The sequence below is a fragment of the Geotrypetes seraphini genome, chromosome 10, assembly GCF_902459505.1.
Source record: "Geotrypetes seraphini chromosome 10, aGeoSer1.1, whole genome shotgun sequence".
Taxonomy (NCBI): Eukaryota; Metazoa; Chordata; class Amphibia; order Gymnophiona; family Dermophiidae; genus Geotrypetes; species Geotrypetes seraphini.
The window spans coordinates 95,120,534-95,144,739 of NC_047093.1; the positions used below are offsets into that span (position 1 = coordinate 95,120,534).

General features: G+C 43.5%; 1 protein-coding gene across 3 annotated transcripts in view; it reads right to left on the bottom strand.

Moving 5' to 3' along the window:
* LOC117368313 (dual specificity testis-specific protein kinase 1-like) overlaps nucleotides 1–24,206 on the bottom strand; it is a 174,495-nt gene that overhangs the window by 109,613 nt on the left and 40,676 nt on the right. Inside the window, exon 2 of one of the 3 annotated variants that reach the window (XM_033961852.1) lies at nucleotides 1,370–1,499. The exons of the other annotated variants lie outside the window; for them this stretch is intronic. The gene's annotated coding sequence lies outside the window, so the exon portion shown is untranslated. The remainder of the gene's footprint in view (nucleotides 1–1,369; nucleotides 1,500–24,206) is intronic. 3 annotated transcript variants of the gene reach the window in all.

A 24,206-nucleotide genomic window follows, 5' to 3' on the forward strand; every position in this document is an offset into this window, starting at 1 on the left:
TGCATGTATAAAATATGTTTTTAATAAAATTCTAACCCCCTCTTTTACTAAGCCACAGTAGAGGTTTCTACCATGGCCCGGAACGCTAAATACTCAGATGCTCATAGGAATGCTATAAGCATTGGAGCAGTGTTGGAACATTTAGCACAATGAGCCGCAGTAGAAATCTCTAGCGCAGGGGTGTCAAACTCAATCACATAAGGGGCCGAAATCTAAAACACAGGCTAAGTTGCGGGCCAAATTTTTTATTAAGATACTTAGTCTTAGTAGAAGTATAGATCCTTCCTCACCCTCCGACTCCTGTGGCGCAGTCAGGCACTTGTGTGGCACACCCTGCTCCAACCTAGCTTTTACACTGGGACTGGGTCCTTCTGCCTGCAAATGGGTACTGAGACAGCGTGGTGAGGAGCTTGGAGCGCTGCTGGGTGTGGGGCAGCACATTCAGGTGCTTGGAGCGCCACTGGGACTGGGGCTACATGATCAGTGCTTAGATGGAGCACAGTCACTGCGGGCCACATAAAACAACCAGGTGGGCCAGATTCGGTCCCCAGGCCTTGTGTTTGACTGTGTGCTCTAGCGGCTTAGTAAAAGAGGGAGGAGTATATTTCTTAAAGGATATCTCAGCTTGGAGCATAGAAGAAAGTTCATTCCATAATTTTGAAGCTCCAAAGTAAAAAGCTATATCTTATGGATTCTAGATGGGCATCCCTGGTAGATGGTAGTACCATGTGGTTGGAATCAAGAGATCTTAAGGATCTGGAGGGAGTGCAAAAGATAGTAGTGGAGACTAAGTAAAGTGGGGAATTTAAATACGAGTAATAAGCTTTATGGGCTAGGAGAAGAATTTTGAAGAATATACAGAGAAGAAATGGAAGCTAATGAAGATGGAGAAATAATGGTTAATATGATCAAACCAATTTGATAAATAGAGAAATCTGGCAGCTGAATTATGAAGAGATAGAAGACATTTTATCTGAGCAGATGAGATACCTGGATAAATAAAATTTCAATAGACAGGGGTCACACGATGCACTCAACCTAAGCAGACATGCCTGGACACCTCTCCTGACCCCGGTGCTGTTTTACTGGCTTTTTCCCATTGTATTTTTGCTTTGCGGGTTCCCAACTTACATCACCGCCTGGGGCATTTGGTGGGCTACCTGCCTACATTATTTTCTTCTTGGTTCCTGCGGCATGCCAACCCGAGCCTTGAAGCCTGCTAAGCTTCTGAGAGGCCTTTCTACTCCTGCCAGATGGTGGTGCCAACACCTCCTGCACGAGCCCTGCACAGCCCGACGATCATGCTGCCGGCTGATGCGATCGAGGAACTGAAAAAATATCTCACTGGATTTCTGGACGATAAACTCACCAGACTTCAGACCACTGTTGATGGCATCAAGTACACCCTGGAGCGGCAGGCCACCCAATTGCAGCAGATAGAGGAACGGGTGTCATTGCAGGAAGATCGCACTGTGGCTTTGGAGGCGGGAGCCAAGACCCTGGAAGAGAAATATCGTCTGCTGGATGATCGGGCTGAAGACCTGGAAAACCGAAGCCGCTGCAACAATATTCAGTTCATTTGTCTGCCTAAATCACTTACAGAGATGGACTTGAGAACCCTGGTCTCAACTTGGCTGCCTACGGAACTGGGCATGGAGACGTGAGGCACCACCTTGTTGATAGAGAGGGTGCACCAGCTGGGGGTGCGCAGGGGGCAGGGATCGTCGGTTGATACCCATGATAGCCCGCATCCTCAACTTCGCAGACAAGCATCAGCTTATGACCCACTATAAGGCGAAGAGCAGTGTATCCTACGAGGGCCAGTGACTCCTGGTATTGGAGTAACGCTGTGAGATGACATACTACTGTACCCAACTCCATCAACGGCAGATGCGATTTGCCCTCCAGTACCCAGCTAAACTCCGGGAGCATTATGATAACAGGGCGACCTACTTCTCCACCCCGGCGGAGATCTGCACCTTCCTGGAGGGCCTGCTGGGCTGATCGCCTAGACGCTGGTTGGTGGTTTGCCTAGAGCAGTGGTCTCAAACACGCGGCCCAGGGGCCACATGTGGCCCGCCTGGTACTATTTTGAGGCCCTCGGTATGCTTATCATAATCACAAAAGTAAATAAAACAGTTTCTTGATCATATGTCTCTTTAGCTATAAATTACAATATTATTATTAAGACTTAGCCAAAAGGAAAGATTTATAAACTTTAAAGATTTGCCGGACTTGATGGACCTAAGGTCTGATTCAGTGAAGGCATTTCTTATGTTCTTATGGAAAATTGTTATTTCTTTAATAAGACATTAACTATTTTTTTCTGAGGCCCTCCCAAGTACCTACAAATCCAAAATGTGGCCCTGCAAAGGGTTTGAGTTTGAGACCACTGGCCTAGAGGGACCGGGACCTGATCTTTGCTGCCTGATGACTGATGACTGATGCCTGCCCTTCTCAGCAAGGCTTTTTCTTTTTTCTAGTTGCTCTTTTTTTGTTCTTGTTTCTTGTTTTTCCTTTTTTGCTTCCCCACTTTCCCTCTCTTCCCGCTCCTGACCGAATGTGGGGTTTTTGCTAGCCTCTGCCTTTTCTGTGCTCTCTTCTTTCTTTCTACCTTTTTCTTTTGCCACGCCACAAAGGAGGCCTACGCATGCCTGATCATGGCCCACGCAGCACGACACTGACTCTGCATGTGGCCGTAGCAGAGGCCCAAGTGCTTCCTGGAGTGGGACGATTACTCTCCCATTTTCTACTTTTCTTTTTCTCTTTTCTATATGTTTTGTTTTCTCTGGGCAGACTGGTGGGCTTTTGGGTGGCCTGGGACCACTGGGTGCTATTTGCCTTTGCTGGTTATGTTGGCTCCCGGGACTTTGTGGCCCTGCCAGCGAACCCATTGCTGTATCTGAGCTTTGGTGACCATGAGCTCTGCCATTGTAAGCATAATATGCTATCCTGCTGTTTATGACATATCACTTGCTTGTTCTGGTTTTTGTATCTTGTATAATGTTGTTTCTTGTATAATGTTGCTCTGCTCATTGCTGGGGGGTGAAGGGTCTGTTCCCTAGATCCGGGGGACTCCTGGGTTCCCAGGGTGGGAAAGCGACTCCATTTTCTGAGCCCTGGAGATGGAGGGTATGTGTGTGCAGGGTTGGTAGGGTAGTGGGTAAGAAGCACAAGGGGGTGTCGGGCGGACATTTTTTGGTTCGGCCCTGGGGATGCTGTTTGGGGGTAGGGGCGGCTCTGCATTTTCCCTTTTTCTCGCAGGGGGAGGAGAGGTCCCTTCCATAGTCTAGTTGATTCTGGGATGGTATGGGGATGGGTCCGGAAAGTGGGCTGGATTTGGCGGGGGGTTTCTTTTCCTTAGCTCCTATCTGTCACAGGTTTGGGAGCAGTGTTGGGCGGGTGAGTGCATGCAATTTCTTTTGGGATGGGGGATATGGAAGTTTAGGGGTAGACTTTTGGGATGGAGGGGGAGGGGTGGGAGTGTGTGTGTTGTGGCTGTGGTTGACTGTTGAGTGGTGTGTCAGGGGGCTGGGGGGGCTGCAGGAGCACTGATGTTTTTTCAGATACTATCTCTTGGAGATTGGCCTAGCTGGGGGGTACGCTCTCTGGATTGTTTAGTTTCAATCACCCTCTGGGTGCAGTGGTGGCTTTTTTTGCTTAGCAGCTATGGTTAACTTGACTGCAGCTACCTTTAATGTTGATGGTATACATTCTCCAATAAAGCGTAAGAAAATTCTCACTTTGCTTATGAAACACATTGACATAGCCGAGTTGCTGAAGAGGGCCACGGGGAAGTTACAAGTAGAATGGAGAGAGCTGCAGATACTGGTGCAGGTGGAGGGAGATGGTCAGCGTTTGCGAGCAAGATCCTGGGGAGCCTTCACAGTGACTTCCTCCCCTCCCACCAGCTCTCCTACTTGCCAGAGCAGTGAGAAGCCACATACACATAAGGCCGTACACATACCATGGTTTCTGCTTTCATCTTCTTTTCACTCTTTTCCTTCCAGCATCTGCCCGTTCCATCCAATGTCTGCCATCTCCCCCTTCCATATGTATCTGACTTCTTTCTATGTCCCTCTTCCCTGTCCATCCAGCTTGTTCCTCCTCTCTCCTTTTTACATCATTCATTCCAGCTTCACTGCCTTCTTCATTTTTATTTCTCCTACACCAGATCTAGCATCTTTATCCCTCTCTCATTTCTCTGCTGACCCCCTTTCCAGCATCAGTGTCTCTCTACTTTCTCATTCCTCTCTCTCCCCTTTCCCTCATCTGATCTCTCCATTCCACACTGACCCCATTCCCCTCCTGTAATCTCCCTGCCAGCTGTTTCCTTCCTTTTTTCTTTCTCCCTTCCCTCCTTCCTTTTTTTCCTTCTCCCTTCCCTCCTCCCTCTATCCAACATTAACTCTCTTCCCATCCCTTTCCCTCCTCCCCTCCCAGCAGCATCTCTCCTTCTTCTCCCTTCCCTCCTCCCTCTATCCAACATTAACTCTCTTCCCATCCCTTTCCCTCCTCCCCTCCCAGCAGCATCTCTCCTTCTCCCTTCCCTCCTCCCTCTATCCAACATTAACTCTCTTTTCTTCCCATCCCTTTCCCTCCTCCCCTCCCAGCAGCATCTCTCCTTCTAACTCTCTCCAAGTCCAGTAACAGCTCTCCCTTTATCCAGCAGCTTCCCTGCCTCCTACAGTGGCTGTCTCCCCTTCCAGCAGCTCTCAGTACTTGCCTGCAGGAAGTTGCATCTCAGCTGAGATTTATCTATATGTCCTTGTTGACAGTTAAACGATCGATCTTACAATATTGGATACAGGATGGGGTTATTCCCCTGGAGAGCTGGGTAGGTCAGATGTCTGAGCTGGCCCGTTTTCAGCTTTGTTATCATAAACGCTCATCCAACCCTGAGGTGCTGGCCTATCTGGCTCTGTGGAAGGTGTTCCTGCGGTTACCTCTAGTCTCCCGAAATGGTGAGGGTAGCGGGGGGGGGGGGGGGGGATTGAATGGGGAGTGTGTTTGTGGTATGTCTGATAGTTTGTCTGGTATGTGTACGGCCTTATGTGTATGTGGTGCCCCTCGAGCTGGGGGGCTGCTGGGGATAAACTGGAAGAATTACCGGGCCGAAGAGGGGAGCGGGATGACCTGGTGGCTGGATCCTCCTGAGAGGGAGCCTTTGAGCCATGTGCCTCTCTCTCTTTTTCTTTTCTGCATAGTGAGTTTGCTCTGTTCAGCGAGCCCACACTCTTTTGCCTCTGCATACGTTCTCTTTTATGGACTATACTCGGTGGGTGGTGTGTTCTTATTTGTTTATGTATCACTGGTACGGTACGTGCTGTTGTTGGCATCTATTGTATTTTATACTATTACTTCTGTTTGCCTATGTGCTCATTGGGTCATGCCTGTTTCTCTTGTTGACTCTTTAATAAAAATGATATTAAAAAAAATATATTTCAATAGACATCAGAAGAGTATGCATCTGGGATCATCCAAATGGGGAGGGGGTAAATGGCACAAAGTTTACGTAAGACATAGAATCCCTGTTTAAGAACTTGGGAGATCTGCTGGTGAAATTAGAGTTGAGAATTAGCAGCTGACTGAGTTTCAGTTTTGACACCAAAACTGTCTTGAAATCAGAGTTTGGGTTTCAACTGAAAATTTAAATGCATTTTCAGCTGAAACCGAAATTCCCCTCCCCACCAGACCAAGTCTGCCTACTGCCAAACTGAGTTCCTCAGGCAAATCCTACCTCCCCTCAGAGACAGGTCTTGTTAAGTCACTGCTGCCATTAACCTCCCCCCCCCCCCCCCCAGTAGAGATCAAGTGTGGCTGTGCTGGACACCCACTCACTTCCCCAATGCTGCCACCCCTCTACTGCTCCTGACTTGCCCACTTTTTGGGGGGCAGTCTGTGGTGATATTTAATGGTACTGTCCAGTTAAATGCCTCTGAATATCACCATTTAGGTAGTGTTAAGTAATTTAACAAGGAAGGTGAGGTTCCTACCCAGTTAAATCACTTTAAATATTGGTTGAACAGCATCTTTCCTATTCAGCCTCCAATGGCAGCAATAAATGTTGAGATCCTCCATCCGCATGTATTGGCTTTTCCTGGCAATGCCCATGTTGCAGGGGCTGCCAATGTGTCATGCATATATTACATGGGACAGTCTCACCAAGTACTTTGGATTCAGGAATACAGCAATGGATCTGGGCCTCAAACCCCACTGTACAACTAGGAATTCTATAGAGCCATCTGTTCACAGAGATGCCATGGTAGCCAGTTCCAGGTTGGAAATTTTGGCAGACTTGGTGTTGAACGTATCCCAAAGCAGTGAAATCAGTGCTGCAAATTTCATAATGCACCAGGATGCAGTGATCAGACATCCAGGACTGTCCCAAAATCTCCAGCCTGGTTCTGGGTAACTTGGCATCTCTGTGTTCGTTATCTTAACATAATGTTTTCAACATTACATGTTTGAGCCTACAACTCTCAATGGGAAGAGAAGAATTTATATTGCACATAAACATAATCAAATGGCAATAAATATAATTTAGGTCAGGGTGGATTCTAGCTGTGTGTGTTTCAGGATAATGTGTGCCTCCTTGCTCTCTGGAATGGAATGTGCTAGAGATGGCTGTGTGAGATAAACGGCATGTGCTTTAGACTGGAGTTTATATAAGTGCATGAGAGTTGACTGTTCTCCTGGTTTACAAAATCAACCAAAACCGTAACCTGAAATGAACAGCCTAAAAGCTCTGTATCTCTTTTATATACAACATAACCCAAGAAAAACAGATTTTTTTTTAAAAAAAAAAAGCATTTAGTCTGCCAGGTCTTCCTAAACATGTGATGGAGACTCCCATAGCTGGTCAGGTTTTCAGGATATCCACAATGAATATGCATGCGGTAAATCTGCATACATTGCCAACCCAATATATGCAAATTTACCTCATGCATAATCTTTTTGGGTGGGGTCATGCATCTGTGGTTTTCTTTTTTTTAAATATAATAACCCTAACATAATGGGCATAGTATCTAAATGTAAAGGGTGTTCAAACAGGCAGGGCTTCTCACTTATATGTACAACTTACTGGATACTCTAAGGCAGGGGTGTCCAACCTTTTGGCTTCCCTGGGCCGCATTGGCTGAAAAAATGTTTCTGGGGGCCACACAAATGCTGCAGCAAGACAGAGGAGGGAGCCGGCAAGATGGTAAACACCCAGGGACAGCAGAGGAAAACACTGCTTCGCCCTCGACTGGGGCCGCACAAAATACTTCACAGGGCCACATGCGGCCCTCGGGCTGCAGGTTGGACACCCCTGCAAGTCTAAGGGCTTCCTTTACTAAGGTATGCTAGCATTTTTAGCGCATGCACAAGATTAGCTATAAAATTATCGCCTGCTTAAAAGGAGGCGGTAGCGGCGAGTGCGCACGCTAAAATCGCTAGTGTATCTTTGTAAAAGGAGCCCTAAGTTATGCACCTCCTTGCACCTAAACACCCTTAGGTGCCTGCAGTTACACCAGGCTGATGGCTAAGTTTTAGACATACAAAAAAGAAAAAACTTGGGAGAAAACCCAAATTCTATATTGAATGCACGAAAAACAATAATAAATAATCAAATTCAATAAAAAACAAAAAAACATAAATAATATCTCATCAAAACTGTGTTAATCAATGGCTTCCAGTAATTTCCAGGGTTCGTTTTAAATGCGCCTGCCTAGCTTTTAAGATCCTACACGGTATCCTCCCTCCCCTAATTCCACAATCTTGGAACTCCTCGTGTCCTGATACCACCAGGTCCTCACAAAAACTTAAACTATCCTTCCCCTCGCTAAAAGGTATCCTCTATGCGGGAAAATTGGGGAAATCTCTCTTCTTCAGAATCACAGGGCTTTGGAATAATCTTACTGCCCCACTACGGAATCTGGGCTCCTTCCAATTATTCCGAAAGCACCTGAAAACTAGGCTATTCACAAAAATGTAATGCTCTCTCCCCCCCCTATACTCAACCTCCAACCCCATTATGCTGTTCTTCCTATATTAAGCTCTTGTAAACCGTGCCGAGCTCTATAATTATGGAGAGGATGCGGTATATAAACTTAAGGTTTAGTTTAGTTTATATGCGTGCTCAGTTTAAAACACCATCAAAACACAGCATTAATGCTCATTAGTTAAAACCAGACATCATCGCACCCACCTGCCTGCAACACAAAACTCCCATTTCCTCTTTCCTCTACACCAATCGGGGTTTTTTTGAGAGGTTTTCACAGACACTTTACGTTTATTGGAGCACTTTTGGATTGAGAAGCACTTGGGGAAAAGATTATTCTTGGAAAATAACCAGCATTATAGACTACAGTATTTCTTTCAGACTCCTATACCTGATTTGGAAGTTGAATATGCAGCACTACCCTGTAAGCTAAGTACAACCTCTATATATAACAATATCTTATAAGCTGATCATGATGACCATTAATGCTGTGTTTTGATGGTGTTTTAAACTGAGCACTCATATACATTTTGAACATTGATTAACACGATAAGTTTTAGACATGCCAAATCCAGGTTATGCAGATTACGCTTGTATTTTACAATGGAATCTGGGCACCCAGATGCTGTTATAAAACAGGCTTTCACTGCAAAGCATCAGGGCACCTTAGAGGAGGCACCCTCATAGAATTGCCCCCGTCTTCAAGTGCCTGTTTCAACACGAGGGCATGTGTTCTACACAGCATATAAAAGAAGTCCAGGTATCCCAAATCCTGCGCCTACAGTTATTCTGTCAAGCTTCAAGAAGTTTTTGGATTTCAGGGATCACTGTAGCAAAATTAGGCAGAATTATATATGTCAACCTTGTTACCCTATGCTTTATGTATATCAACATTATTACCCATTCTCAGTTTGTTGGGGAGGACGGGATATAAAATTAACCAAATAAATAAAATTTCTGTGCACCAACTGATCCACAAAGGATTAAAGGGTCTTCAAATTACCCTCTCACTAAAAGTAATAAACACAGAATGGTTCCAGGATCAACTTTCTCTTAATGCAAACAGTTAGCATAAGAAGAAGGTTATCATGCTACTGTACCGGGCCATGGTGCGCCCTCACCTGGAGTACTGTATCCAGCACTGGTCGCTGTACATGAAGAAGGACATGGTACTACTCGAAAGGGTCCAGAGAAGAGCGACTAAAATGGTTAAAGGGCTGGAGGAGTTGCCATACAGCGAAAGATTAGAGAAACTGGGCCTCTTCTCCCTCAAACAGAGGAGATTGAGAGGGGACATGATCAAAACATTCAAGGTACTGAAGGGAATAGGTTTAGTAGATAAGGACAGGCTGTTCACCCTCTCCAAGGTAGGGAAAACGAGAGGGCACTCTCTAAAATTGAAAGGGGATAGATTCCGTACGAACATAAGGAAGTTCTTCTTCACCCAGAGAGTGGTAGAAAACTGGAATGCTTCCGGAGTCTGTCATAGGGGAAAACACCCTCCAGGGATTCAAAACAAAGTTAGACAAGTTCCTACTGAACCGGAACGTACGCAGGTAGGGCTAGTCTCAGTTAGGGCGCTGGTCTTTGACCAGAGGACCGCCGCATGAGCGGACTGCTGGGCACGATGGACCACTAGTCTGACCCAGCAGCAGCAATTCTTATGTTACGTGACACTGTGACTAGATGGTCTCCCAAAGAATCCCCGTCCTTCTCTACTAGAATGTGTCAAATATGCCCTGAACCTGTTTTAGGACTACTATGTCATCATTATATCTGAATAGTTTGCTAGCTATTTAGTTTAAGAAATCTCTCCAATCACTCACATACAAAGACAGAGTGAAAACAGAAGCTCAAAAAGTGTTCTTACCAGAACAGATGTCTGAAAATCACAGTGCTTCCTATTATCTGACACCAATACCCACATAAGGTCTCTCCTGATGGAAACTGCTCGCAAGTGCTCCTACGGCCACTTCATTCCACGGCTTTGGAACCAACTCCCCCCACAAATCAGATCACAGAACTCATTAATGACCTTCCAAAGAGTTTTGAAGACCTTTCTCTTCATCTAAAGGTCCAGCCGCAAACAATCCCCTCTAAACTCTCTCCCACCAACAACCATTAATTGGTGACCCTCTGGCCCAATCTACTGTATTACCTCCCCAGGAATTTCCTATGAATGTTCCCACCCAAGCTACTTAAGTTACTGTCCTGTCCTGTCTTGTTATTGTGCAATTGTACTGTATGGTATTGTATTGTAGTATATTGTATTGTATTGCCAAACGTACTGTCCAACATAACATACTGTGAATGTTAGCTTGTAACCCATTCTGAGCTCCCCGGAGGACGGGATAGAAATTGAATTAAATAAATAAATTCATTTATAGGAAAACACTTTAACTTTTATATGTTTTATGGCTGTTAAACCAGGGCAAACCTTACATATCTTCCACCTTTTCTATATTCTATGAGTTTGTTTGGATTTCTATGGTTGTTACATATTTTATCTTAAACAGTATATTTTGTTTGTTTTCTCCACTTTGAATATTAAAGAAAGGTAGCTAACAAAGTAGAATTGATTTGATTTGACTTTTCCAGGAACTAAACACTTCCCCCCTCCCCCTTTTAACTAAGCCGGTAGAGGTTTTTACTAAATGCTCTAATGCTGCTCGGATGCTCATAGGAATTCTATGAGCATCAGAACAGCATCAGAGCATTTAGCGCACTGGGCCATGGTAGAAACCTTTACCGTGGCTTAGTAAAAAGGGGGGATGGGGGGGTATTTAGCTCAGAGCATTACCAGTTTTCCAATGGTTTTTAATATTATGGACTTCACAAAATGCTTTTTGATGAACTGTATAATGTCTTATCCTTTACCCGGAATCCTTTAAAGCAGGTTTCATGAACTGTACTCCCATACAGATGCGCATTCTGGTATTTCCCGTACTTGGCGACGTCTTTGATCCAGTATTGTTCACTAATGGATTTTTGTTCACCCCTATTCTCAGCCAGAAGAGGATTTCCTGCCTAAAGACCCTTGTTCCTGGCAGTTCTCATTTTCTTTCAACGGCTGCTTGGAATAGCCTCAGAATGCTGCATCAGGGAGCAGGCTATTCTTTGAAGACTCTCCTTACGCTTCCATTCACAGAGAAAATCAAGGGCATTTGTGAACAATTCATGCTTTTGTGTTGATGTTATGTAAATATGTAATCTTATATCCCAGAAAATCATTGCAAAGTGGAGTTCAAGGCGGGTTACAAATAGCATTATCGCTACACAAAAATGAATGTACAATGCACATCAAAATCAAACTAAACTCCTAATAAAGATTTCTGAAACAGTGGATTACAAAGAGTATTTTTGCTATACATATAGGGCTCCTTTTACTAAGCTGCGGTAGCGTTTTTAGTGCAGGAAAGCAGGGGGAGGGGACCCACTCTCACACTATTAGGGTAAGTAACTCCATCTTGGAGCCTGAGGTAAGTAATCACGTGAATATTGGAGGGGACAGAGGCTATACCAAAAGAAACAAAGGCATGGTCGAGGGGGACAAAACATTTTGCGTCAAAACTGAGGGAGAAAGTGCGAGAGACAGAGACTCCATATTAGAATCTGAGGTAAGTAATCGCGTCAATAAAGAAAGAGTCAGAGGGAGAGACGGAAACTCCACCCTAGAGTCTAAGGTAAGTATTCAAGTGGATACCAAAGGGGACAGAGGCAGGATAGAGGGGGACAAACTATCTCGGCCAGAGATCACTTCATGCAAACAGCATACAATGGACAGCCATGTATGCTAATGCCCGTAGTATGGGCAATAAAATTCTGGATCTAGAAACAGAAATGAGGAACGCCGACCTCGATGTGATGGCAATATCAGAAACATGGTTCTCGGAGTCCCATGGATGGGATATGGTCATACCAGGATATAACTTACTCTGTCACAACAGAGAAGGTAAATCAGGTGGAGGAGTAGCACTATACATTAGAGAGGACATCAAAGTTATTAAAATCACAGACATCAAGTATATGGGAGAATCTCTCTGGGTGAACCTTGCCAGGGGCAATAGCAAAAGCCTGTATCTTGGCGTTGTGTACAGACCACCAAGACAAAAGGACAATGCAGACAAAGAACTAATTGAAGACATTGATACCATCACACTGTGAGGAGACTTCAATATGCCTGATGTGGACTGGAACAAACTTTCCACTACAACCAGCAGCAGCAAGAGGCTACTAACCTCCATACGAGGAGCACACCTCAAACAGATGGTATTAGAACCCACCAGGGATCAGGCGATCCTGGACCTGCTGCTCACCAACGGGGACAGTGTCACAGAGGTATCGGTGAGAGAAGCTTTAGCTTTCAGTGACCACAACACGGTGTGGTTCCACCTGAAGAAAGGAATCACTAGGTCAAATACATCAACTAAGGTCTTAAACTCTAAAGGAACTAACTTTCAGCGCATGGGAGACTATGTCTACAAAGAGCTGCTAAACCAAAGCGCGATGGTCGGCTCTGAAATCAACCCTGCAAAAAGCAACCAACATATACATAAAGACCGTGAGCAAACAGCGCAGAAAAAATAGACCACAGTGGTTCTCTGCGGAAATCTCAGAACTAGTAAAGCAAAAGAAAAAAGCATTCGTAACATACAAGCATTCACAATGACCGGAAGCTAAAGAGAACTATATGATGAAATCTAGAAAAGTTAAAATGGCAGTCAGGGAGGCCAAACTCCGAATGGAAGAAAGTATAGCAAAAAAAGTTAAAAAGGGGATAAATCCTTTTTTAAGTACATTAGTGACAGGAAAAAAAACACAAGCGGTATTGTGCACCTAAAGAAACCTGACGGCAACTTCGTAGACTCGGACACAGACAAAGCAGAACTACTTAATAACTACTTCTGCTCGGTTTTCACCTGCGAAGCACCAGGATCCGGACCTCAGCTACAGACAAAGGGGTGCTCGGAGGACCCATTCCGGGACCTTGAATTTATCACGAGCAATGTCTACCACGAGCTATCAAAGCTGAAAGTAAACAAAGCTATGGGCCCGGATAATCTACACCCTAGAGTACTTCGGTAATTGAGAGATGTCCTGGCAGAACCGTTGGCTGAGCTTTTCAATCTTTTCCTATGCAAGGGAAAGTCCCTTTGGACTGGAAAACTGCCAACGTTATTCCGCTCCACAAAAAGGGATGCAGGTCAAAGGCTGAAAATTACAGAGTGGTGAGTCTCACATCAATAGTGTGTAAACTCATTGAAACATTGATAAAAAACAGATTGGACGCGATTCAGGATGATGAAAAATTAAGGGATCCACACCAGCATGGCTTTACAAAGGGAAGGTCTTGTCAATCCAATCTGATAAGCTTCTTTGACTGGGTAACAAAAAAACTGGATGGGGGAGAGTCCCTTGACATCGTATATCTGGATTTCAGTAAGGCCTTTGATAGTGTCCCACACCGTAGGTTATTGAACAAGATGAATGCAATGGGCCTAGGAGAAACACTGATTGCTTGGGTAGAAGACTGGCTTAGCGGCAGACTTCAAAGGGTGATGGTAAACGGTATTCCCTCAAAAACATCGGAAGTAACCAGTGGAGTGCCACAGGGCTCGGTCTTGGGCCCGATACTATTTAATATTTTTGTAAGGGATATGCCTCATGGACTTCGTGGAAAAATTACATTATTTGCCGATGACATTAAACTATGCAACGTTGTAGGCAACGCAGCAGAACCAGACACCACAACCATGCCCGACACTGCAACCATGTCTGACACTATGAAGCAGGACCTGCTTTTACTGGAACAATGGTCAGTACTTGGCAACTGAATTTTAATTCTTTTACTAATCACCTTTTACTTCAAGCACTAATTTCAACACAAGGCTGATGTGGTTAAGTGAACACTCAGACCCGCAGCTGAGGTCCGGTGAAAAAAATCACGGAGCAGCTGTTAAGGAGACCATCATAGTTGTTCACAGTCTCCTCCACCAAACAAAGACTAAATAACAGCAAATCAAACTTAAATAAAATAAAATAATAAATTTAACAACAACTTAACTTTGAATGGTGTAGATGATAAACATAACTGCTCCGGGCTCCTCCGTTATTCTCATTACCGACCCCCCAACCTAGATTTCACCCGCTGGCTTCTTCAGGAGGGGTATGGCACAAACACTCCATACTGCACACCCACGCGCTGCTGAGCTGTAACTCAGCAGCGCGTGGGTGTGCAGTATGGAGTGTTTGTGCCGTACCCCTCCTGAAGAAGCCAGCGGGTGAAACCTAGGTTGGGGGGTCGGTAATGAGAATAACGGAGGAGCCCGGAGCAGTTATGTTTATCATCTACACCATTCAAAGTTAAATTGTTGTTAAATTTATTATTTTATTTTATTTAAGTTTGATTTGCTGTTATTTAGTCTTTGTTTGGTGGAGGAGACTGTGAACAACTATGATGGTCTCCTTAACAGCTGCTCTGTGATTTTTTTCACCGGACCTCAGCTGCGGGTCTGAGTGTTCACTTAACCACATCAGCCTTGTGTTGAAATTAGTGCTTGAAGTAAAAGGTGATTAGTAAAAGAGTTATTTATAAGTATCACCTTGGATAAATATATTCCCTTGCTGTCTTTTGATTAACTGAATTTTAATGCCAAGAAATGTAAGATGATGCACCTTGGTAGCGGAAATCCATGCAGAGCATACACCCTGAATGGTGAAAACCTAACAAGAACTGTAGCAGAATGGGACTTGGGAGTAATCACCCGGGAAGATATGAAAGCTGCCAATCAGGTGGAGAAAGTTTCAACAAAGGCTAGACAAATGCTGGGTTGCATCAGAAGGAGCTTCATCAGCCGAAAGCCTGAAGTTATATTGCCGTTATACAGATCCATGGTAAGACCTCACCTGGAGTACTGTGTTCAGTTCTGGAGGCCACATTATCTGAAGGATGTGAAGATAATGGAGTCGATTCAACGAATAGCTACTAGGATGGTCTCTGGACTTAAGGATCTCCCATATGAAGAACGTCTGAACAGACTACGCCTGTATTCTCTCGAAGAGCGTAGAGAAAGGGGGGACATGATAGAAACATTCAAATACATCACAGGCCGCATTGAGGTGGAGGAAGAAATCTTTTTTTCTTACCGGTCCCATGGGTGACAAGAGGGCATCCGCTAAAGCTCAGAGGGGGAAGATTTCATGGGGACACCAGGAAATACTTCTTCACCGAAAGGGTAATTGATCAATGGAATGGTCTTCCACGTCAGGTAGTCGAGGTCAGTAACACGCTTGACTTCAAGGGACGATGGGACAGACAGGTGGGGGTCGCTCAAGAGGAATGCTTAATAGATGGATTCTAGAGGGAGGGTTCTTGAGTGGGCAGACTTATTGGGCTGTTGGCCCTTTTCTGCCGTTATACTCTGTTTCTATGTTTAACCCCACACTACGCGCCAAAAACTAACTTCAGCTCAATGGTGGCATTAGCATCTAGCGTGTGCAATTTAGCGCATGCTGAACATGTTATAAAACCGCTAACGCAGCTTAGTAAAAGGAGCCCATAATGTTAAATCAGGTTTAATTGGCTTGTATTTATACAGTGCAGCTTATGAGTTTGTGGTGGGAAAGAGGTTGCATAATGAAGGATCTAGGAAGACTTCCATTCAGTCTCTCATCTAGGCTTGCCAAACTTCAGTACAGGCACCAAGTACCGGTAATAGCTGCAAATGTTTCCAGTCATCAGTAAAACAGAGGATGGCATGTGATAGTAGACTGATTCATGACCACAGCTGGTAAATATATTCAGTAGAGACAGTCTGAGTCATTCTGTATTTCCTTTTTTGGGGGGGTGTTTCTATTGTTGATAGCCCCTTAAATTCCCCCAGTAGTCTGACACAGTAGCAGAAGGAGGAAATTGCTCTATTCTCTCTTTTATTATCCCAGAAATTAAAAAAAGAGGCTGAATTAAGAGTAGTCCTGGATGTCATGTTAAACAGAACACTGAGAGAGGGGATGCACAAAGCTCCAGGCAATCCGGCAAAGAAAGCCGGTTTGGGAGCTATTTTCTTTTGTTGGGCTATGCTCGGAACAATAGCATGCAAATCATATGCATGTTAATTTGCAGAGTAGCCAAGTAACAGTGGAGAGAAACTGTGCATGGCGCCTGCTCAGAAGAGCAAAGTGGTAGGCACGGCTCTTCCATCCCTCCTGTAATAAGCTCATTCCTTCTCCTGCTGCTCTCCCCTGCTGGCTCAACTGATTGTGGCTCCTTTGCCATGATCAGTTGAGCCTGCAGGTGAAGTTGTGAACAGCTGTGTTGGCAGGACTCACCAGAGCCGCTGATCAGTTGAGCCAGCACAGGGAGAGCAAAGGCACAATCAACTGATCCAACGGCAGAGCCAGCCCAGCTAATCACGACTCTGTTCTCGTGCTGGCTCAGCTGATTGTGGCTCTGCTCTCCCCATGAAGTCTCAGCTGATCGCAGCTCCAGAGCCCCAATCAAAAAAGGTGGCAGGGCAAGAACAGGGCTGCAGGCTCAGCTGTGGCTTGGGGTTGTTTTTTTTAGCCACTGTTGTGCATGTGTTATGTGAGTATGTGTCCCTTGCCTATGTTAGATGCAGGACATACACTCATACAACATATGCACAACAGCTACCAGCAGTTCCAGACCTACTATAAAATATTCCCTGGTAAGAGGTGAGTGTTTCTTTGTCTTCCCTTTTGAGCATTACAAGCATGCTCATTTAAATACTAATGAGTTCCTTGTAATGAAATTGCATAGAGTTCATGGTGGCTGCTACCGCTATTGGTAGAAGCCTTGGAAAACCCTTTTGAGCATCAGAGTGGAGCTTCCATGTAATTAAGACTGATTTTAACCACTCTTACTTGCATGGAAAACATTTGAGCATCTTCCTCTGAGTCTTCTCACAATCGGCCAGATGTACAAATTTTTCTCCACTTTGGACAAAAAAGAAAAAAAGGGAAGAAATTAAAAATGGGTTCTTCTGACCCACAGTGAGATATTAAGCCATTGTAGCATTGCTGTAAATCACTTAGACTCCATTTTATCAAGCTGCGTTAGGGGTTTTTATCGCTGGCCACTGTGGTAAACGCTCCAACACTCATAGGAAGTGGTAGACAGTTGGGTACAGTTGGTTTTAGGTGAGGTTTGGAGAACTCCTCATACAATATAAGGGGGTTATAGTGAGATGTCTCTATACCTTGAGACAACTACGACTAATCAGACCATACTTTCACCAACATCACTTTGCCTTAGTTGTACAGCTGATGATACTTCCACAACTTGACTACTGCAACTCCATCTATATGGAAATCAACACCACTCTGATTCACAAAATGCAACTCATCCAAAACACCGCTGTCAGATTAATCTTCAACCTGAGAAAATATGACTCGATTTCAGCCTTCATCAGGCAACTGCACTGGCTACCCTCCCGTCACGAATAACCTTCAAAACTTCATGCATCATTTACCGTATACTTTATGGAAACTCCACGGCTCCTCTCATCCAGCTTTTTTCCAAGGCATGGTCTACTTCCCGCAGAACCCTCAACAGAATACTTCTAAATCTCCCTTCCACAAAAAATCTGCAATACAAACATGTTTTCTACTCCATGCTCACCTTTCTAGGCGTAAAAACTTGGAATGACCTTACTGAAATGACCAGGATGGAACCTAACAACACCAAATTCCGGAAGAAACTGAAAACTTATCTATTTGACACCTAATCACTTGTATCCTCTTCTCCAACTGTATCTTCTTGCCCTCCATTGTCCTCCCTACCCTCTTCTAACTCCTTCCTCTGTAATGTCGCCAAGAGCTTGTATAGGTATCTGTGACACACAAATGGAAGAAATAAATAAATAAATGTGTAACTGGGACCCTTTATGTGAACCCTTTGTTGCCCCACTGCTTTGCTGGCATGTCTATGTGGCCAGTTTACTAAAAAGGCTGGCCCCCTCCTACATGCAAATAGCTTGTTTTGAATGTTTCATTTTTTGAAAATGGCCAAAAAAGATAGATGCACTAAGGATGAACATGTCTAGAGAGGTCACTTTGGGGAAAAAAACGATGGCCATCTTGTGATTTCAAAAATGGACATTTTCCCTACCCGATTATCGGATGTACTTCACAAAATGACTAAAGTCGGACTTAGATGTCATATCAAAAATGCCTCTCTTTATCATCAATTTGAAAAATTAATCATCTTATATGTTGTTTTGAAAAGGTTTGAAAACTTATTTATTTGAGGAATTTATGAGGTATAAAGGATTTCTGTCATTGCAAACATACATGGTAAATTTCAATGGTACAACATCTACTGCATGTTCTTCGGATTTTAGGGTCCCTCAAGGTTCACTATTGTCCCCTGTTTTAAAAAATATTTATGACTACATTCAATTTCTTTCCATTAAGCTCCATTGAAACTTTATTCACATATGCCAATAATATTTTTATTTTACAGGAAGTAGATCCAAATTTGAGCAATTTTTCTGTAAATATTAATTCATGCATTTCCAAACTTCACCATTGGTCACTTCAGGTCCAAATGAAATTAAGTCCAACAAAAACAAAATTGCTTTGGTTTGGTCCCAAATTTGCAAATATTCCAAGCTCACTTAAACTTAAGTTCTACCAATAGAGTTCTCTTCTAAAGTATTGGGAATTATTTTAGATTCTTCTCTTTCTTTCCATCATCAGGCAAATCATCTGATTAAGAAATGTTTTTTTTCGTTTACATACATTGAAAAGTGTCCACCCTTTATTTTTCCAACACCATTTTGTGATATTGGTCCAGTCAGTTATTTTAGCTCAGCTGGACTATTGCAATTCTCTCTATGTTGGTTTAAGTAAAGGGAATCAGAAAAGGTTACAATTAATACAGAACACTATGGCACGACTAATTTTGGGAAAGCCAAAATTCGAGCACATTACTCCATTGTTTAAGAACTTACACTAGCTCCTGTTTCGTTACAGAGTTCATTTTAAATGTGCTTGTATTGTTATAAAAATATTCATGGATTGTTCTCTCTGATACCCTTAACCTTAAACTCCTCAAACATTTTGGGTTGTAGAACTATTCATATACATAAGTTATCTTTTCCTTCGGTCAAAGGTTCTTGATCAACCAGCAAAATTGCTCAATCTTTTTCCTTCTTATTGACTGCACTATGGAATGACCTTCCTGTTCAGATACGATAATGTATTTTTTTCAGATTTTCTGTAAAATTTTAAAAACTACAATGTTTCAACATTTTTTAGAATTCAATTCCTAATGATCTATCTTAAAATCAACACATCTTTGTAAACACATTTTTTTTTATTGTAAACTGAGTCGAGCCCTATATCTTTAGGGATGATCCGGTATATAAATCTAAGATTTAGATTAGGTAGGAAATTTAGATGGATGTAAATTGTGATGATACTCTATATTAAATTGTAATATTTTAAGCTGCTTTGGACCTTTATATGAATAAAGCAGAGTAAAAGTGTCAGCGCTGAATATACGGAGTATTGGTTTAGATCCTCCTTAGACCTTATTTTTCCACGGTTAGGGCACATAAAGTGAGCTATTCATTGTCCTCTATTTGTCTTAAATGTAATTTTATTGTTACCCCTGAACATAGTTGTTATCCCTGAATATGTTTTGTTTTTTGTCATGGGGGATAGGGTTTCAAGAGATGGGAAGTTTAGTTTGCCTATGCATGGTTTATATTGAATTGTGCAAACATAATGACAGTGTATATATTATACACTAGCTACAATAAAACTGTTTAAAAGTAAATGCAATTTGGTTAAGAAAGATTTGGGACATATATGCTCTGACGCTACCCCCAAATATGTAGGCTTTGGGGGACAATTGTTGGCTATTTGAATGGAGTTAGTGGGCAAAGTATTAAGAACATAAGAATTGCCACTGTTGGGTCAGACCAGTGGTCCTTCGTGCCCAGCAGTCTGCTCCCGCGGCGGCCCTTAGGTCAAAGACCGGTGCCCTAACTGAGTCTAGCCTTACCTGCGTACGTTCTGGTTCAGCAGGAACTTGTCTAAGTTTGCTGTGAATCCCTGGAGGGTGTTTTCCCCTATAATAGCCTCCGGAAGAGCGTTCCAGATTTCTACCACTCTCTGGGTGAAGAAGAACTTCCTTATGTTTGTATGGAATCTATCCCCTTTTAACTTTAGAGAGTGCCTTCTCGTTCTCTCTACCTTGGAGAGGGTGAACATCCTGTCTTTATCTACTAAGTCTATTCACTTAATTATCTTGAATGTTTTGATTATGTCCCCTCTCAGTCTCCTCTTTTCAAGGGAGAAGAAGCCCAGTTTCTCTAATCTCTCACTGTACGGCAACTTCTCCAGCCCTTTAACCATTTTAGTAGCTCTTCTCTGCACCCTTTTGAGTAGTACTATGTCCTTCATGTACGACGACCAGTGCTGGATGCAGTATTCCAGGTTGCGGCGTACCATGGCCTGGTACAGGGACATGATAACCTTCTCCAATCTGTTTGTGATCCCCTTCTTAATCATTCCTAGCATTCTGCTTGCCCTTTTTGTCGCTGCTGCGTGTTGCGCGGACAGCTTCATTGACTTGTCTATCAGTACTCCCAAGTCTCCTTCCTGGGGGGTCTCTCCGAGTACTGCACCGGACATCCTGTATTCGTGTATAAGATTTTTGTTACCAACATGCATCACCTTACACTTATCCACGATAAACCTCATTTGCCATGTCTCGGCCCATATCTCGAGCGTGTTTATGTCATGTTGCAGGTCTTCGCAATCCTTCCATGTCTTCACTACTCTGAATAATTTTGTATCGTCTGCAAATTTAATCACCTCACTCGTCGTACCATTTTCCAGGTCGTTTATAAATATGTTGAAGAGCACGGGTCCAAGTACCGAACCCTGTGGCACTCCACTCGTGCCGATTTTCCAGTCTGAGTATTGTCCATTTACCCCACTCTCTGTTTCCTATCCACCAACCAGTTTTTAATCCACATGAGTATTTCACCCTCAATTCCATAGCACGCAATTTTTCAAAGTATTCGTTCATGCGGGATCTTGTCAATAAGAACATAAGAATTGCCGCTGCTGGATCAGACCAGTGGTTCACATAAGAATTGCCACTGCTGGGTCATACCAGTGGCCCAATCGACTATATTCCGTTTAAGGTTCTCTGCCTAACTCATAAGGCCTACTAAGTGGGCCAGCCCCCTACCTCACTTTATTAACCATTTCTTACACCCTTGCTAGAACTCTGCAATCATTTGGTCAACTAGTTATACCTGAACCAAAACAAACACATTACAAAAGTACAAAGCAATCTGTTTTTTATTATTTGGCTCCAAAATTATGGAACGATCTACCTTCATACTATATATAATCATTGGCACAATCATTTTCCAAATTTAAAAAAATTCTCAGTCATTTCTTTTAATCTGGCTCTTGGTATTAGGTAAAGTAGCAGTTAATTTGACTGAGTTGTCTGCCTACAGACACCCAAAAAGGGGCAAGCTGACGGCAGAAGTCTCATCTGGTGGATTCAGCGCCGCAGCTGCCGGAACATTTAAAATTATAGTGATCCAGGGTGGAGGCAGGAACGCAGGTGTGGGGAAGTCCGGAGCTGAGGGGCCCACAGGGGCCTGCTGGGGGGAGGGAGGAAGAAATGAGGAACCTGGGGATGGAAAGGACAGAAGGAGAGATGCTGGAAAATGGGAGGGTGGAAAGGAAGAGAAGGGGAAAGATTGTAGGACCTGGGGGCAGGAGAAAGGGAGATATTAGTCATCTAATCATGTAATTAATTGTGATTGAAACATTTTTAATTGTGCAATTAGTTTTTCTTATTCTTTATTTACATTTGATATACTGCATACAATGCCTAAAAAGGCATTTTGATTGTAATGCAGCCCACATATATTTATGTTATTTTTAAATTTAAAGTTTTGCATGCTTTTAGCCCCCTATGTGTAATGATAGCTTTCCTTATGTATTCTCAGGGAGGTTGGTTTTCAACCCATTGAGCCAGAAGGAGCCAATAACTAAAGTTATTTTTAGTTGAGTGCATGGAGAATGTATTAGAAGGGGGTTCCTTTTTCTACAGAGAAAGCCTTTTGAATAATTTAATGCTTTTCCCACGTACTGATCCTATAGTCTTGACCCAGTGCTATAATCATGTCTTTGTGTCTAAAAGGATTCCAGTCTGTGGAACCTCAGAATGCTTTCCCGCCTCTGTCCCTTGCCTGGCATTGTGTGTGCTGATACTTATAAATGTGGCTGTTTGTCCTCAGATCACTGCTTACGACATAGTCTGGCAACCGGCCTTTCCAAATTCCAAAGTTCACTCAGTTGTATCCTACATACAAGTTTTCCATTCAAGAGGAAAACTATACAACAGCTTCATTGAAAAGACACGCACACACACATTCTCACGTAGAGGACAAATCTTTGCTTCCTGTGAGACATATTCAAAATCCAAGGTGTTGACAAGTTCATTAATGGCTACAGTAGCACATCAGCACAGTTCTATAGCTTCTTACATAGAAGTCATGGTGCATGCCTTCTTCATTGCCAAACACAGTGGTTTTCCTAGACTGACAATCACCAAATCTGTCTGCTTGAGGAGCAGGCTATAAAAGAGCTCTGAGAAACATTTTGACCATGTGCAGAGTAGACCCAGCAGGAAAGAGCTTATGAATTGACATACCGGGTCAGACCAATGGTCCATCTAGCTCCATATCCTCCTTCCAACAGTGGTCAAGCCGATGACAAAAACTGAACTTGACAGAATCTCAAGAAGTAGCAGGATTCCATGCTACCCACCCTCAAGACAAGCAGTGATTTTCCCAGGGTCAATCTTAATAGCAGTTTATGGATTTAACCTCTATTAACTAATCCAAACCTTTTTTAAACCCAGTTACACTTACTGCTTTTACCACATCCTTTGGCAATAGCATAGTAACATAATAAATGACAGCAGATAAAGACCAATATGGTCCATCAAGTCTTCCTAATAAGATAAACGCATACCATACAGTATGATGTGATACTACATATTGTGACAGGGAAAAGGCAGAAACCAGTAAAATCTCCAGGTTTCAGTCTGCAAGCCAAGAAACTAGCCCTGTCACTGAGAATAAACCCAAGAATAGTGATATTCAAGGAAAGCAAAAGGAACTATGGATTAAAAATACTCCTACTTCAGAGACTTATTTGCTGTTGTATAAGAGTCCGATGAATAAGAATCCAATTCCATATACCACACCTCCTAAACCAGGCAGGGACAGCAGAGCAGGTGGGGTGGAACAGACAGGAGTAAAGAAAACACAGGAGAAGGTGTTAATGCACATAGGCAGGCAACCTAAGCAGGAGCCAATCAAATCCTCTGATTCATCTGTGGAGGTAGTTAAACAGGTAAAGAATCTGAAACTAGGCAGAGGGAGCTTCATTCTTACTAAGAGCTTTAACCCCAGCAGGCAACTGAAACCTGAATGCTCCATTGCTTTGCAGAAGCAGGACAGTATCACAGCAGCAGGACCGCATCATTTAGAAGTCAAAACAAGTATAAGTGCCGAATCGGGTTGCCACTGAGCTGATTGCGGCAAGGGATCACCCTACCTCAATCAGTTTAGCAGCCCACAACTCCCCCCGCAAAGACTACCGGCAGGAGGGATGCCCAATCCCTCCTATGGGGGGGTGACCTAAGGGATCTGGCCAATCTGAATTTTAGACCACTCCCAATGCATCCCAGAATGCATTGCGAGACAGAGCTAAGATTCCGGTTGGCCCAGGCGCCTAAGGGACAATCAGGGCCTTAGGCCCCTACCCAGTACATCCCATGCAATTGCAAAGAGACTTGGACAAACTAGGGGAATGGGCAGAGAGATGGCAGATGAAATTCAATGTTGGGAAGTGTAAAGTATTGCATGTGGGAAGCAAAAACTCGAGGTATAATTATGCGATGGGAGGGATGTTTTTGAATGAGAGTACCCAAGAAAGGGACTTGGGGGTGATGGTAGACATGACAATGAAGCCGACAGCACAGTGCGCAGCTGCCGCTAAGAGAGCGAATAGAATGCTAGGTATAATCAAGAAAGGTATTACAACCAGAACGAAAGAAGTTATCCTGCCGCTGTATCGGGCAATGGTGCGTCCACATCTTGAGTACTGCGTCCAGTATTGGTCACCGTACCTTAAGAAGGATATGGCATTGCTC